Here is a 13,584-nt window from a genome sequence, read left to right as displayed (position 1 = left end):
CAAATAATAAACAAAATTTCTTCTGGTTCACATATTAACCGGGAGGTCATGGGTTCCATCCCCACCTCCAACATTTTTATAAAAAGTTTAATAAAGCATCATTGTAAATCTTGATTGCTTACGTGGACTTTGACTAAGCAAAGTAGGCATCCACATAGATGCTGATGTGTCACTTGGAGAATTCTAATGATGCCACATCAGAAACGCTGACATGGTAAGATTTTGTTAATGACAACTCTTATTATTAATCAACCTATTTGCGGTTCAATTTCAAAAAATCTTGGTTTCCATTATAGAAACTTATTTGGATATATCATTTTATATTGTCATCCATCATGTTTGTTGAGAAATATTTGACACATTTAAATATATTTAAGGTAATATTTGACAAAATAAATGAAATATATTTAAATTTTAAACTTTGATTAAAGATTCTTATTAAATAAAAAACAAATAATTATGGTTGTTTTGGATTTATAGTGAGGTTTGGAAAGCCTCGAAATAGGTTAGTTGTTATAAGTATTTATATAGATATAGATTTAGAGAGTTGTATTCATGAGAATCCTTAAAAAGTGGTGAACTCCAAGGGCCACATCTCAGCCCTTGGATCAACTATCATCTATGGTCAAAATTAATATGAAAAAATACATAAGGAAGAGTATTCTAGTAAAATTGCACATAAAAAGAAACCATTCATCCCTCTCACTCTTCGTCTTCTTAGATCCAGAACACACACACACATCAATATTCCCCCCCTTTCTTTCTCTCTCTCTCTCTCTCTTTCTCTCTCTCTCTCCTTCGGCGTCCTGCGGCCACCACCACCACCTTCAATGGCACAACCATGTTGCCTTTGTCTTCGTCATCATCTCCATCATTCATCATCAATTGATTTTGAAGATGTTAATAACAATGAATGATGTATTGAATACGAATATTACTACTTTTTGTTATGTAAATTCGAATTTTCTCAGGTAATAATCAAATGTAATTTGATAATATGTGATTAGATCTATTCTAACATTTGAGCTTGTTAAATTTTTATTTGTTATTCAATTTACTTTGTTGTTTGGTACAAGATTGCATACAAGGTATTTGATAAAATGTCTAAACCAAAGTTTATTATATATGATTTAATATCAAATCACATTTAATTGAGTATTGCATAAGGTGTTTGATGAAATGTTTAAATTAATATTTGATAATATGATTTAATAAACATATGATTAAGAATTAAATTTTTTGATGTATAGGTTTGTGGATATATACTCCATTTGTTTTGTGGAAATTTATGAGTAACATCAAATACAATTTGTTATCTGTTATTTTTTACTTTTATGTTCATAATCATATTTGATTATGTATATAGAGATTTATGTTTTTGTAATTGTATGTAAAATCATATTTGATTTTGTATATAGATTCTATAGATTTGTGTTTTGTAACTTTGTTTTGTACAATTAAATTTGATTTTGTATTGAAGTTTTAGTTATTTGTGTCCTTGCCTATAATCAAATTTAATTTTACTCTTACAGTGTGAAAATCCTATATATTATGAACTATTCAAAATCAAAAATGATTTTACGCATACATTGTGGAAAACCTATACAAAATCATATATGATTTTTTATAACACATTGAGACAAAACCAAATGAGTTCCATACAAAGAAAACCAAATAAAATAAATAAAAAATGATTTTACCTATAGTGTGTCAAAACCCTATACAAAATCATATATGATTTTATACATAAATCTAGACAAAAAAAAGTGAGTTCGGTATCATTAAATGTATTCAAAATCATATAAGATTTTGTATATGCTTCTCTACAAATAAACTTATTCAAAATTAAAATTGATTTTAAGCATACACTATGAAAAATTTATTCAAAAACATATATGATTTTACGTATAAATTTGAAACAGGGCAAATGAGTTCTATACAAATAAACCTATTTAAAATTAATTTTGATTTTATGCATACAATGTGAAAAACTTATGCAAAATCATATATGATTTTATGCATACATTGTCAAGAAAATTTTCAAAATTATATATGATTTTGTGTAGCAGACGGAGTCAAACCAAATGGCTTCCTTAAAAATAAATTTATTTAAAATCAATTTTGATTTTACTCAAAAAGTCTGAAAACTTATTCAAAATCAACTATTTAAAATCAAAAATGATTTTACGCATACATTGGGAAAAAGCTATATGATTTTGTATATAGCACGCTGAGACAAAACAAAATAAGTTACATATCAAGACACCCATTTAAAATCAAAAATGATTTTAAGCATACAGTGTGAAATACCCATACAAAATCATATTTGATTTTATTCATACATCTAGACAAAAGAAATGTGTTCGGTATCATTAAACCTATTCAAAATCAAATTTGATCGAATTTCATTTGTTTGTGTAGATATATGGAATTTCATTAAACCTATTCAAAATCAAATCCGAGGGGGAAGTGTCATCACGAGGGCCTTCGGCCCCGCGCTTTAGTTTAGGGTTTGAAGTCCTAGGCTAACCCTACAACTTCAAACCCTAAACTAAAACTTAATTTCTAATCAAAGATGATTTTCACATGTATAATGTTAAAAAGCAATGCAAAATCATTTTTGATTTTATGCATACAATTTAGAAAAGTGTTGAGTCTTGGATTCGCTGACAAGACTTGCTCGCTGACGTATGTCATCAGCAAGTGTTCAGCGAGTCCAGTGACTCTCTTCAGCGGGTTGTATGCTGCCCAAATATTTGTCATGGCGGGAAGTTTTCAAACCATATGAAGACAAGAGTCACATGGTGGTTCTTCCAACTGTAACATACCTCATATGGCAAAGGTACATGTTGGGACCAAAACTTGGGTCTTCTCTCTCATACCCATTTTGGTAAAGAAGACAAGGGCTCTTGCATGGAAGTACAAGGAGTCAATGGGACGTCGACAACCACCATCTATCACCTGTGTTGCCCTAATTCTTCCTCTATATAAAGCAACACAGCCGCATTGTATCAAGTGTCTTTGTCACCATTAAAGTGTGTGTCACTTGTAATTGTTCAAGTTTATAGTGTGTCTAGACTTAGCAATTACCTTGTTCATTTGTATTCTTGTAAGTCAAGTTTGTAAGATTGACTATGTATTCATCGTTTAATCAACGATACATATGATTATACTTGCATTGATTTATTACAATTGAACTTGTCATTGTTATTGTTGTTTATTTTCTTATTTACTTTCTTGTCTAGCTTAACTATAACATAAGTTGTGCAATCGTGGACTGTCAAAAATTTGCATTCTAAAACCCTAAAAGCTAAACCCTTGGGGGCTAAAAGCTAATACGAGGGGGAAGTGTGATTACGGGGGCCTGCGGCCCGCGCTATAATTTATAGTTTGAAGTCATAGGGTTAACGTAATGGCTAACCTTACAACTTCAAACCCTAAACTAAAGCTTAATTTCTTATAAAAAACGATTTCACATGTATAATGTTAAAAATTAATGCACAATTATTTTTGATTTTATGCATACATTTTAGAAAAGTTGCATTCTAAAACCCTAAAAGCTAAACCCTTGGGGGCTAAAAGCTAATCCGAGGGGAAAGTGTAATTATGGGGGCCGGCGGCCCGCGCTTTAATTTAGGGTTTGAAGTCGTAGGGTTACGGCTAACCCTACAACTTCAAACCCTAAACTAAAGCTTAATTTCTAATCAAAAATGATTTTACATGTGTAATGTTAAAAAGCAATGCAAAATCATTTTTGATTTTATGCATGCATTTTTAAAAAGTTGCATTCTAAAATCCTAGAAGCTAAACCCTTGGGGGCTAAAAGCTAATCCGAGGGGAAGTGTGATTACAGGGGCCTGCGGCCCGCGCTTTAGTTTAGGGTTTGAATTCGTAGAGTTAGCCGTTATGCTAACTCTACGACTTCAAACCCTAAACTAAAGCTTTATCACGGGGGCCTTCGGCCCCACGATTTAGTTTATTATTTGAAGTCGGCTAACCCTACAACTTTAAACCCTACGGCTAACCCTACAACTTCAAACCATAAACTAAAGCTTAATTTCTAATCAAAAATGATTTCACATGTATAATGTTAAAAATCAATGCAAAATCATTTTTGATTTTATCATACATTTTTAAAAAATTGCATTCTAAAACCCTAAAAGCTAAACCCTTAGGGCTAATAGCTAATCCGAGGGGGAAGTGTGATTACAGGGGCCTGCGGCCCATGCTTTCATTTATGGTTTGAAGTGGTAGGGTTAGCCTACGACTTCAAACCCTAAACTAAAGCTTAATTGCTAATCAAAAATGATTTCACATGTATAATGTTAAAAATCAATGCAAAGTAATTTTTGATTTTTTGCATACATTTTAGAAAAGATGCATTCTAAAACCCTAAAAGCTAAACCCTTAGGGGCTAAAAGCTAATTCGAGGATGAAGTGTTATCATGGGGGCCGAACTTTTTAGTTAACGGCTAACCCTACGACTTCAAACCCTATACTAAAGCTTAATTGCTAATCAAATTTGATTTCACATGTATAATGTTGAAAATCTATGCAAAATCATTTTTGATTTTGTGCATACATTTTAGAAAAGTTGCATTCTAAAACCCTAAAATCTAAACCCTTGGGAGCTAAAAGCGAATCCGAGGAGGGAGTGTGATCACGGAGGGCCTTCGGCCCTGCGCTTTAGTTTAGGGTTTGAAGTCGTAAGGTTAGCTTAACGGCTAACCTCGACCTTCAAACCCTAAACACTAGAGTGGGATTTAGTAGGGGAGGGGCGTGGAATATCAAATTTGATTCGGAGGGGGAAGGACGCATTCGAAAACCCTAAAAAGGACACCCCATTTCGGAGCGGATGAAACTCATTTGTTTTGTCTCAATGTGTGCACAAAATCAAATTTGATTTTGTATAGGTTTTTGAAACCGTATGCGTAAAATCAATTTTCATTTTGTGTAGATCTCTTGGTATGAGCTAAATTTGTTTTGTTTAAATGTATGCATAAAATCAAATTTGATTTTGTATAGCTTTTTACACTGTATGCGTAAAATCAATTTTGATTTTGAATAGGTTAGTGATACAGAACTCATTTGTTTTGTCTCAATGTATGCACAAGATCAAATTTGATTTTGTATAGGTTTTGAAACCGTATGCGTAAAATCAATTTTTCCTTTGTGTAGATTTCTTGCTATGTACTAAATTTGTCTTGTCTAATTGTATGCATAAAATCAAATTTGATTTTGTATAGCTATTTCACACTATATGCGTAAAATCAATTTTGATTTTGAATAGGTTTTTTTGTATGCAACTTATTTGTTTTGTCTCAATGTGAGCACAAAATCAAATATGATTTTGTATAGGTTTTTGAAACCGTATGGGTAAAATCAAATTTGATTTTGTGTAGGTTTCTTGGTATGGAACTCATTTGTTTTGTCTAAATATATGCATAAAATCAAATTTGATTTTGTATAGCTTTTTACAATGTATGCCTAAAATCGTTATTGATTTTTACTCATTTGTTTTGTCTCAATGTGTGCACAAAATCAAATTTGATTTTGTTTAAGTTTGACACCATATGCATAAAATCAAATTTGATTTTGAATAGGGTTCTTGATATTAAACTCATTTGTTTTGTCTAAATTATCTATACGTAATCAACTTTGATTCTATACATAAAGTTGTAAAAACTGAAATCACTACAAATATCAACACATAATCAAATTTGATTGTAGACATTAGTCACAAACACAAGTAACTATAAACTCAATACAAAATCAACTCTGATTGACAAACAAAGTTTCAAAATCTCTAAAACTCAATACATAATCAAATTTGATTGCACAAACAAAGTTACAATACACAAATTTAACAAATTCAAATTTTAGAATAATGTACAATCAAGTATGATTGACTGTACAATTAGTAAATACGTATATAATCAAATTTGAGTTAGTACATACATTTTGGTTTAGACATTGCATCAAACACTTTGTGGGCAAAACTCATTATAAAAATTTTAAACAGCAACAACCAAGGATACAACTTCTTATCATATAAAAAACAAAAAGAAGAGAAAAAAAACTACAAATCATGAATAAAAATGGTTTCTTTATCCATTTTTTATATAAAAAACATAAATTACATAAAATATCACTCTAAAAACATCTTAAACATCATCTTCCACTTGTTGTTACTAGTGGTTTAAGATGAAGATCCAGATTGTAGTGGTGGTAGTGGTGGTGACAGCGGCGGTCGGATATGGTGGTGGTGGTGGTGGTGGTGGTGGTGGTCACCGTCTAAGGAGGAGAAGAGAGGAAGTGTGTGTGTGTGTGTGTGTTTCCATCAGGAGGAGGAAAAGAGAAAAAAAAAAAATTTTGTTAAGCAAATTTACATATATTGTAACACCCCGCTAAAGCGGAATATACGGGATGCACAGACAAGCACAAATGCACACAGTACAAGTTCAACACAGCCATTAAGATTAATCAAAGATCAAGAGAACAAAGTCATTACGGATCATAATTAAGTCTAGATCAGAAGTACAAATGTTATTACAGAATATAACTAAATCAGAATAGCCAAATTCATGGGACAGAACAATTGTCCCATAGAACAGTACTTGAGCTAGAATAGTAATAAGGCCTTCGTAGCTCCAGGACTTGTATGCACGAACCGTCACCAAAAGGATGAGCTTAGAACGGAAGACTCTTATGCTAAAGATCTAGTACCTAGCCTGAAAAGCATGTAAGTTCAAAGGTCAACTACGAAAGTAGTTGGTGAGATTCACATAAAGTATTTTACAAATATACATAGTACTGGTATGTATAAAAGTCAAGTCAGATAGTCTGTACGGCTGTCGAATGTACCTTGCTGTAATAACAATAGTTTAGAATCTGTAATGTACTTAATATGTATGTCTATTATTACTGCTAATCCGCTTGGCCATGACGAGCTATGATAAATCAGGGAACTCATGTACTCAGATAGTCTATAAGTACGAACTAGGTCAGAACCGGTGACCAGAACATGTGATCAGAACAGGTGATCAATAAGTCTAGGTAATATGCATTCTCCTGTCCTGAGGAGAATGAGGATGGGCCTACCCTAACAGCGCTGTCCATATACCTACGTTCCATTCCCAGAACAGGTGGGAGATGAATTGATAGCAGTAAGTCTTAGGTCTCATACATAGACAATAAGTACATACAAGAATGTATTCAAGATCCTGCCCATTCAAGATCTAGAACACACATTTAGAAAATAAGTATCATAACATAAATAGTCTGTCTGTAAATAGTTTGTCTGTACATAGTCTGTCTGAAAATAGTCTGTACATAAATAGTCTGTCTGTCTTAAGATAGTACGTAGTACAGTCAAGAAAATATATATATATATAAGTCTGTATATATATATAAGTTCAAAATAGTTTTCATGCTTTTCAGTCCCCGATAAAGAACTTTAAAAATGTACGAAAGGGGAAATAAGTGAACTCACAGTGATCTGGTACAATATAGAGAACTAGTACAGTGAACAAGTACAAAGATAGATAAGTATATCTATCGAGATCCAATTACGCCTTGCCGAACTCCTATGCACATAATAACCATATAGAAGTACATATAGAAGTACATATATTAGTCTAAGTGATTATTCAAATCACAAATGTCCTTGATGAACTGATGATTTGGTCCTTTGAACATTTTGACTCAAAATAGTTTTAACTGAACTTTACGTACATGAACTGAACGAAGGTGAGCCTTAAGTCTGTTTGAACTGAACTTGAACGAATTTAGACCTTAAATTCGTTGGACTGAACTGAACGAAGTTAAACCTTAAGTTCGTTGAACTGAACTGAACGAAGTTAAACCTTAAGTTCGTTGGACTGAACTGAACGAAGTTAAACCTTAAGTTCGTTGGACTGAACTGAACGAAGTTAAACCTTAAGTTCGTTGGACTGAACTGAACGAAGTTAAACCTTAAGTTCGTTAAGCTAATTTCGTTTTGAACAAGATAATTTCGTTTGATGCTGCAGGCATACGGACATAAAACTGAACTTAACAAAAATCACGAGTTTTGAAGATTAAGGCATGTTACGACCCAAATTTGATCACAAAACAGTCACTAGACTCATTTAAACATAAACCCATCAATCTTTAACACGTTTTTTGACATCAAAATCGACCAAATCATCAAGAACACAAGTCTAAAAGTTTATTTTTAAATTTCATCAAAAACATAAGATTTGTTGTTGTTACCTCAAAACCGATTACAGAAACACGTTTTGATGATTACAAGGAAGCTAATGATATCAATGATTTCACCCAAACCAACCAAAATTAGGAGATGAATTTAGTGTGTGTTTTAAGGTGTGGGGAGTGTGTGAAGAGAGGTAGGAGATGATGAATAGTAAACTTTTAGGGTTTTACACTTTCTATTTATACCTTACCATAAAATGAAATTTCACAACTACAAGGACCATTTTGCAATTAATTTAGGCTGAACTCTTTTAGGAACTTTTAACATTTACGAACCGAACTTATTATATTATTGCACGTAATCACAAACTCGTCGTACAATATTAATATTTAGATCAATTTGAAGTTCACATAAGCACATAATGAACATCTAAAGTACGTCTATAACTCATATAAATTAGACTGTCTGACCGATTTATTGGCATATGTACATTTTTAAGAACTTAAATAGAACATTTCTGGGACGGTTGTTACATCCTCCCCCACTTGGGCGATTTCGTCCTCGAAATTAAGAGTCTCGTCGGTCAAAAAGATGAGGGTACTTCTTCTTAATGAAGTCCTCGCATTCCCAGGTGTCATTATACCCGTGTCTAGCACTCCAACGTACACGAACTAGGGGTACGCGGCTTTGTCTTGTCTGTTTAGCATCTTTGTCTACGATTTCGATAGGCTCTTCGGTGAACTCGAGCCCTTCGTCTATGTGAACATCCTTAACAGGAATGATGGTCGGGTCGTCAGCCATGCACTTCTTAAGATTGGATACGTGGAACGTGTCATGAACATTGCCGAGCTCTAACGGTAGTTCCAGCTTGTACGCTACTGGTCCTACACGTTTAATGATCTTATATGGTCCTATGTACCGAGGCGCCAACTTGCCTCTCTTGCCGAACCGGGCGGTACCTTTCCATGGGGAAACTTTCAAAAGAACTTTGTCGCCCACCTCGAACTCAAGAGGCTTACGGCGTTTGTCTGCATAGGATTTTTGTCTGTCTTGAGCTGCCTTAAGCTTTTCTTTGATAACAGCTATCTTGTCAATGGTGGTCTGTACAACTGGAAGCTTCATCCAACTCCTTTCACCGGCGTCTAGCCAACACAGTGGTGACCGGCATTTGCGACCATATAAGGCCTCGAACGGTGCACACTGAATACTCGTGTGATAGCTGTTATTGTACGAGAACTCGATCAATGGGAGATGTTTATCCCAACTCCCTCTAAACTCTAATGCACAAGAACGGAGCATGTCTTCCAGAGTCTGAATAGTGCGTTCGCTTTGCCCGTCTGACTGTGGGTGATAAGCGGTGCTCAGATTAAGTCTAGTACCTAACGCTTCTTGAAGTGACTGCCAAAAGTCAGACGTGAAGCGCGGATCGCGGTCAGATACAATTGATAAAGGAACACCGTACTTAGTTACGATATCGTCTATATAGATCTCAGCAAGTCTCTCCAGTGAGTAGTCATCTCGGATAGGAAGAAAACGGGCTGATTTCGTCAGTCTGTCTACAATAACCCAAATGGAGTTATGGTTGTTCTTCGTACGAGGCAGTTTCATAATGAAGTCCATAGTAATGTCTTCCCACTTCCACACCGGGATTTCCAATTGCTTCAACAATCCAGAAGGTTTCTGATGTTCGATCTTGACTTTAGAACATGTCAGACATCTGCTGACGTACTCAAAGATCTCTCTCTTCATCCCAGGCCACCAATAGTCTAGCTTCAAGTTCTTGTACATTTTGTCTGCGCCTGGATGAATCGAGTATTTAGAACGATGAGCTTCCTGCATGATGATCTCTCGAACACCATTAGCTGTAGGGATCCAAACTCGGTTCTTGAACTTTCTAACTCCATTATCATCGACTTCGAATTCCTGAGCGATGGGTCCTAACCGCTCAGCTTTTATACTATCTTTCGATCTCAAGCCGAACTCTTGGCCTTTGATCACAAGTTGCCTCAAGTCTGTACGATCTGCCTCCTTAATGGATAAGATTTTGACTCGTTCTTTTCTGCTCAGCGCGTCGGCTACTACATTCGCCTTCCCGGGATGATACTTGATTTCACAGTCATAGTCATTCAGCAATTCCACCCAACGCCTCTGTCTCATGTTCAGCTCTTTCTGGTTGAATACGTGCTGCAAGCTCTTGTGATCGGTAAAGATAGTACACTTGGTTCCGTATAAGTAATGCCTCCAAATCTTCAAAGCGAACACAACTGCCCCAAGTTCTAGGTCGTGGGTGGTATAGTTCTTTTCGTGCACTTTGAGTTGTCTGGATGCATAGGCGATCACCTTGCTTCTTTGCATCAGTACACAGCCTAGACCTTGATGTGAGGCGTCACAGTACACCACAAAGTCTTCAGTGCCATCTGGTAAAGCTAGGACAGGTGCTTTACACAGTTTGTCTTTTAAGGTTTGGAATGCTTGTTCTTGCTGATCACCCCAGATGAAGTCTCGAGTCTTTTGCGTCAATTGTGTCAAGGGTAGTGCGATCTTAGAAAAATTTTCGATGAAACGACGATAATAACCCGCTAATCCGAGGAAACTACGAACTTCAGTGGGAGCTATCGGGGCCTCCCACTTCTTGATGGCTTCAACCTTGGTCGGATCAACATGAATGCCCTCCTCGTTTACAATGTGACCTAAGAACTGTACTTGGCGAAGCCAGAATTCGCACTTTGAAAACTTGGCATATAACTCTTCTTTTCGTAGGAGTTGAAGAACAGAACGTAGGTGTTGCTCATGGTCGGTCTTGTTTCGGGAGTATACGAGAATATCGTCAATGAACACGATCACAAATTTGTCTAAGAACGGACGACAGACACGATTCATCAAGTCCATGAAAATAGCTGGAGCATTAGTCAGACCAAATGGCATAACGAGGAACTCGTAATGACCATAGCGAGTGCGAAAGGCTGTCTTCGGGACATCACCATCTTGAACACGAATCTGGTGATAGCCCGAACGTAGATCGATCTTAGAAAAGTACGAGGCACCTTGTAATTGATCAAATAGATCGTCTATGCGAGGCAAAGGATACCGGTTCTTGATGGTTAGTTTGTTCAGTTCTCGATAGTCTATGCACATTCTCATTGAGCCATCTTTCTTTTTAACGAACAAGATCGATGCACCCCTAGGGGATGAACTGGGACGGATAAAGCCTTTGCTCAAGAGTTCTTGTAATTGATTGGACAGTTCTTGCATTTCAGGAGGAGCTAGACGATATGGTGCTTTAGCGACAGGTGCTGCACCGGGAACAAGATCAATATTGAACTCGACTTGTCTCACAGGTGGTACACCTGGTAAGTCGTCAGGAAAGACATCTGGAAAGTCCCGAACGATGGGGATGTCTTGAACTTTAAGTTCTTTAGCACTTTTGTCGATGACATGAGCTAAATACACGAGATGGTCTTTCTTGTCTAAATACTTGCGGAACTTCATGGCTGAGACGATCTTTAGCTCGTTCGTGGACTTATCGCCTTGCACTATCAGGATCTCGCTATTCTGGAGTGGTATATGAACTGTTTTCTCATGGCAACAAATAGTCGCGTGGTGTTTGGATAGCCAGTCCATTCCCACGATAATATCAAAACTACTAAGTTTAACAGGGATTAGGTCAATCGTAAAAGTCTTGTCTACTAAAACCAAGGGGCAGTCTAGAGCAATTTCATTAGTGCCATACCGTTGGCCATTAGCGTACTCTACTACATACTTATCATTTAGTCTGCCAGTGTTCATGTCAGTCTTAGCTTTAAAGTCTAATGCAACAAAGCTACGTTCAGCACCGGAGTCAAATAGTGCTGAAGCATAATGATCGTTCAGAAGAAAAGTACCTGTCACAACCCGTGGGTTCTGACGAGCTTCCTCAGCGTTCAGAGCGAAAACTCGAGCGTTGGCAGGGCCCTGTCGGTTTTGCTGGTGCTGGCGGTTCTGGTTCTGCTGTCTTGGTCCGCGTGGATGAGCATCACGCTGAACATGGGCGTTCTGAATCTGATTCTGGTTTCTTTGAACTGGTGCAGGAGGTGGTAGAGGAAGTCTGTCATTCCTCATCTGAAGATTTCTGTTCACTGGCGGCGGGTTAGCTCTGATCATGTTTGTCGACACGACATTGCAGTATCTAGCCAAGTGCCCAATGCCTTGGCACTTGTAACAAGTGGGACAAGCACCAGTGTGGTGAAGATAGCACTGGGAACACTTAGGAGCAGTTCCAGAATACCTAGGCGGCTCAGGTACAGTTGTCACAGCATAATTCTTCAAAGTCTTCCCCTTCTTACTTGGGGGCTCAACTTTGTTCTCAACAACCTCTTCAGCTTTTCTCTTTCCCTTCTCAACACTCTCCAACACATTTCCGGATCTGATGATGTCCTTGGTCAAAGTCTTAGCCAATACAGTGGCTCTGGACATAGTCTTAGGACCCTTGCTAGTGAGAGCACGACGAACTTCTGGGATCAAACCCCAGATAAAGCGATCAATTTTCTTCTCCTCAGTAGATGCTAGATGTGGTACAAGTCTGGCAAGCTCGTTGAACCTCAAGATATACTTCTCAATCTCCATTCCCTTCATCTTTAAGTCCCAAAACTCCTGCTCTAACTCTTGCAATGCATCCTTGGTGCAGAACTCAGCTCTCATCATCTTCTGGAGTTCTTCCCAAGTGTGAGCATATGCAGCCTTTCTGCCATCAGTAGAAACAACGCCAGTCCACCATGACCTGGCAGCACCATCGAACTGACTAGTGGCATGCTCAACCATCTTCTCCTCTGCAGTCTCTGTGTGATATAAAGCCTCCTCCATGTTCTCAAACCACATCAACAACTCCGAAGCTCCCTTTTCTCCGGTATAAACTGGGGGTTTGCACTGAGTGAAGGTTCTGAATGAACAACCTCTGTTGCGGGTAGCTCTGCCCTCAGTAGCAACTTTGGTGTTAATCTGACTGGCACCTTCAGAATCATTGTGCGCTACTTGGTTCTGCTCTTGTTCTTCCTGCGTCTTCTTGGTGCCTTCAGTCAACGGGATCGCTAAAATCTGAGCAACCTGAGTAGCAATGTTGGGTATCATCGCATTCATGCGGTTGGTGATAAGATCTGCTACATCTTCCAGAGTAAAGTTGATGGTAGTATTAGGTTGAGGCTCGGGCTTGGATTGCGATAGATATACTTATCTATCTTTGTGCTTGTTCACTGTGCTAATACTACTTGTGCTTGTACCAGATCACTGTGAGTTCACTAATCCCCCTTTCGTACATTTGTTCAAAGTTCTTTATCGGGGACTGAAAAGCATGAAAACTATTTTCGTACTTGTACGTATGTTCGTGAACTATTTTACGTACTATATTATGAGCTTGA

The sequence above is a fragment of the Erigeron canadensis genome, chromosome 1 (genome assembly GCF_010389155.1).
Source record: "Erigeron canadensis isolate Cc75 chromosome 1, C_canadensis_v1, whole genome shotgun sequence".
NCBI classification, from domain to species: domain Eukaryota; kingdom Viridiplantae; phylum Streptophyta; class Magnoliopsida; order Asterales; family Asteraceae; genus Erigeron; species Erigeron canadensis.
Note: the sequence above shows the minus strand (reverse complement) of the source record.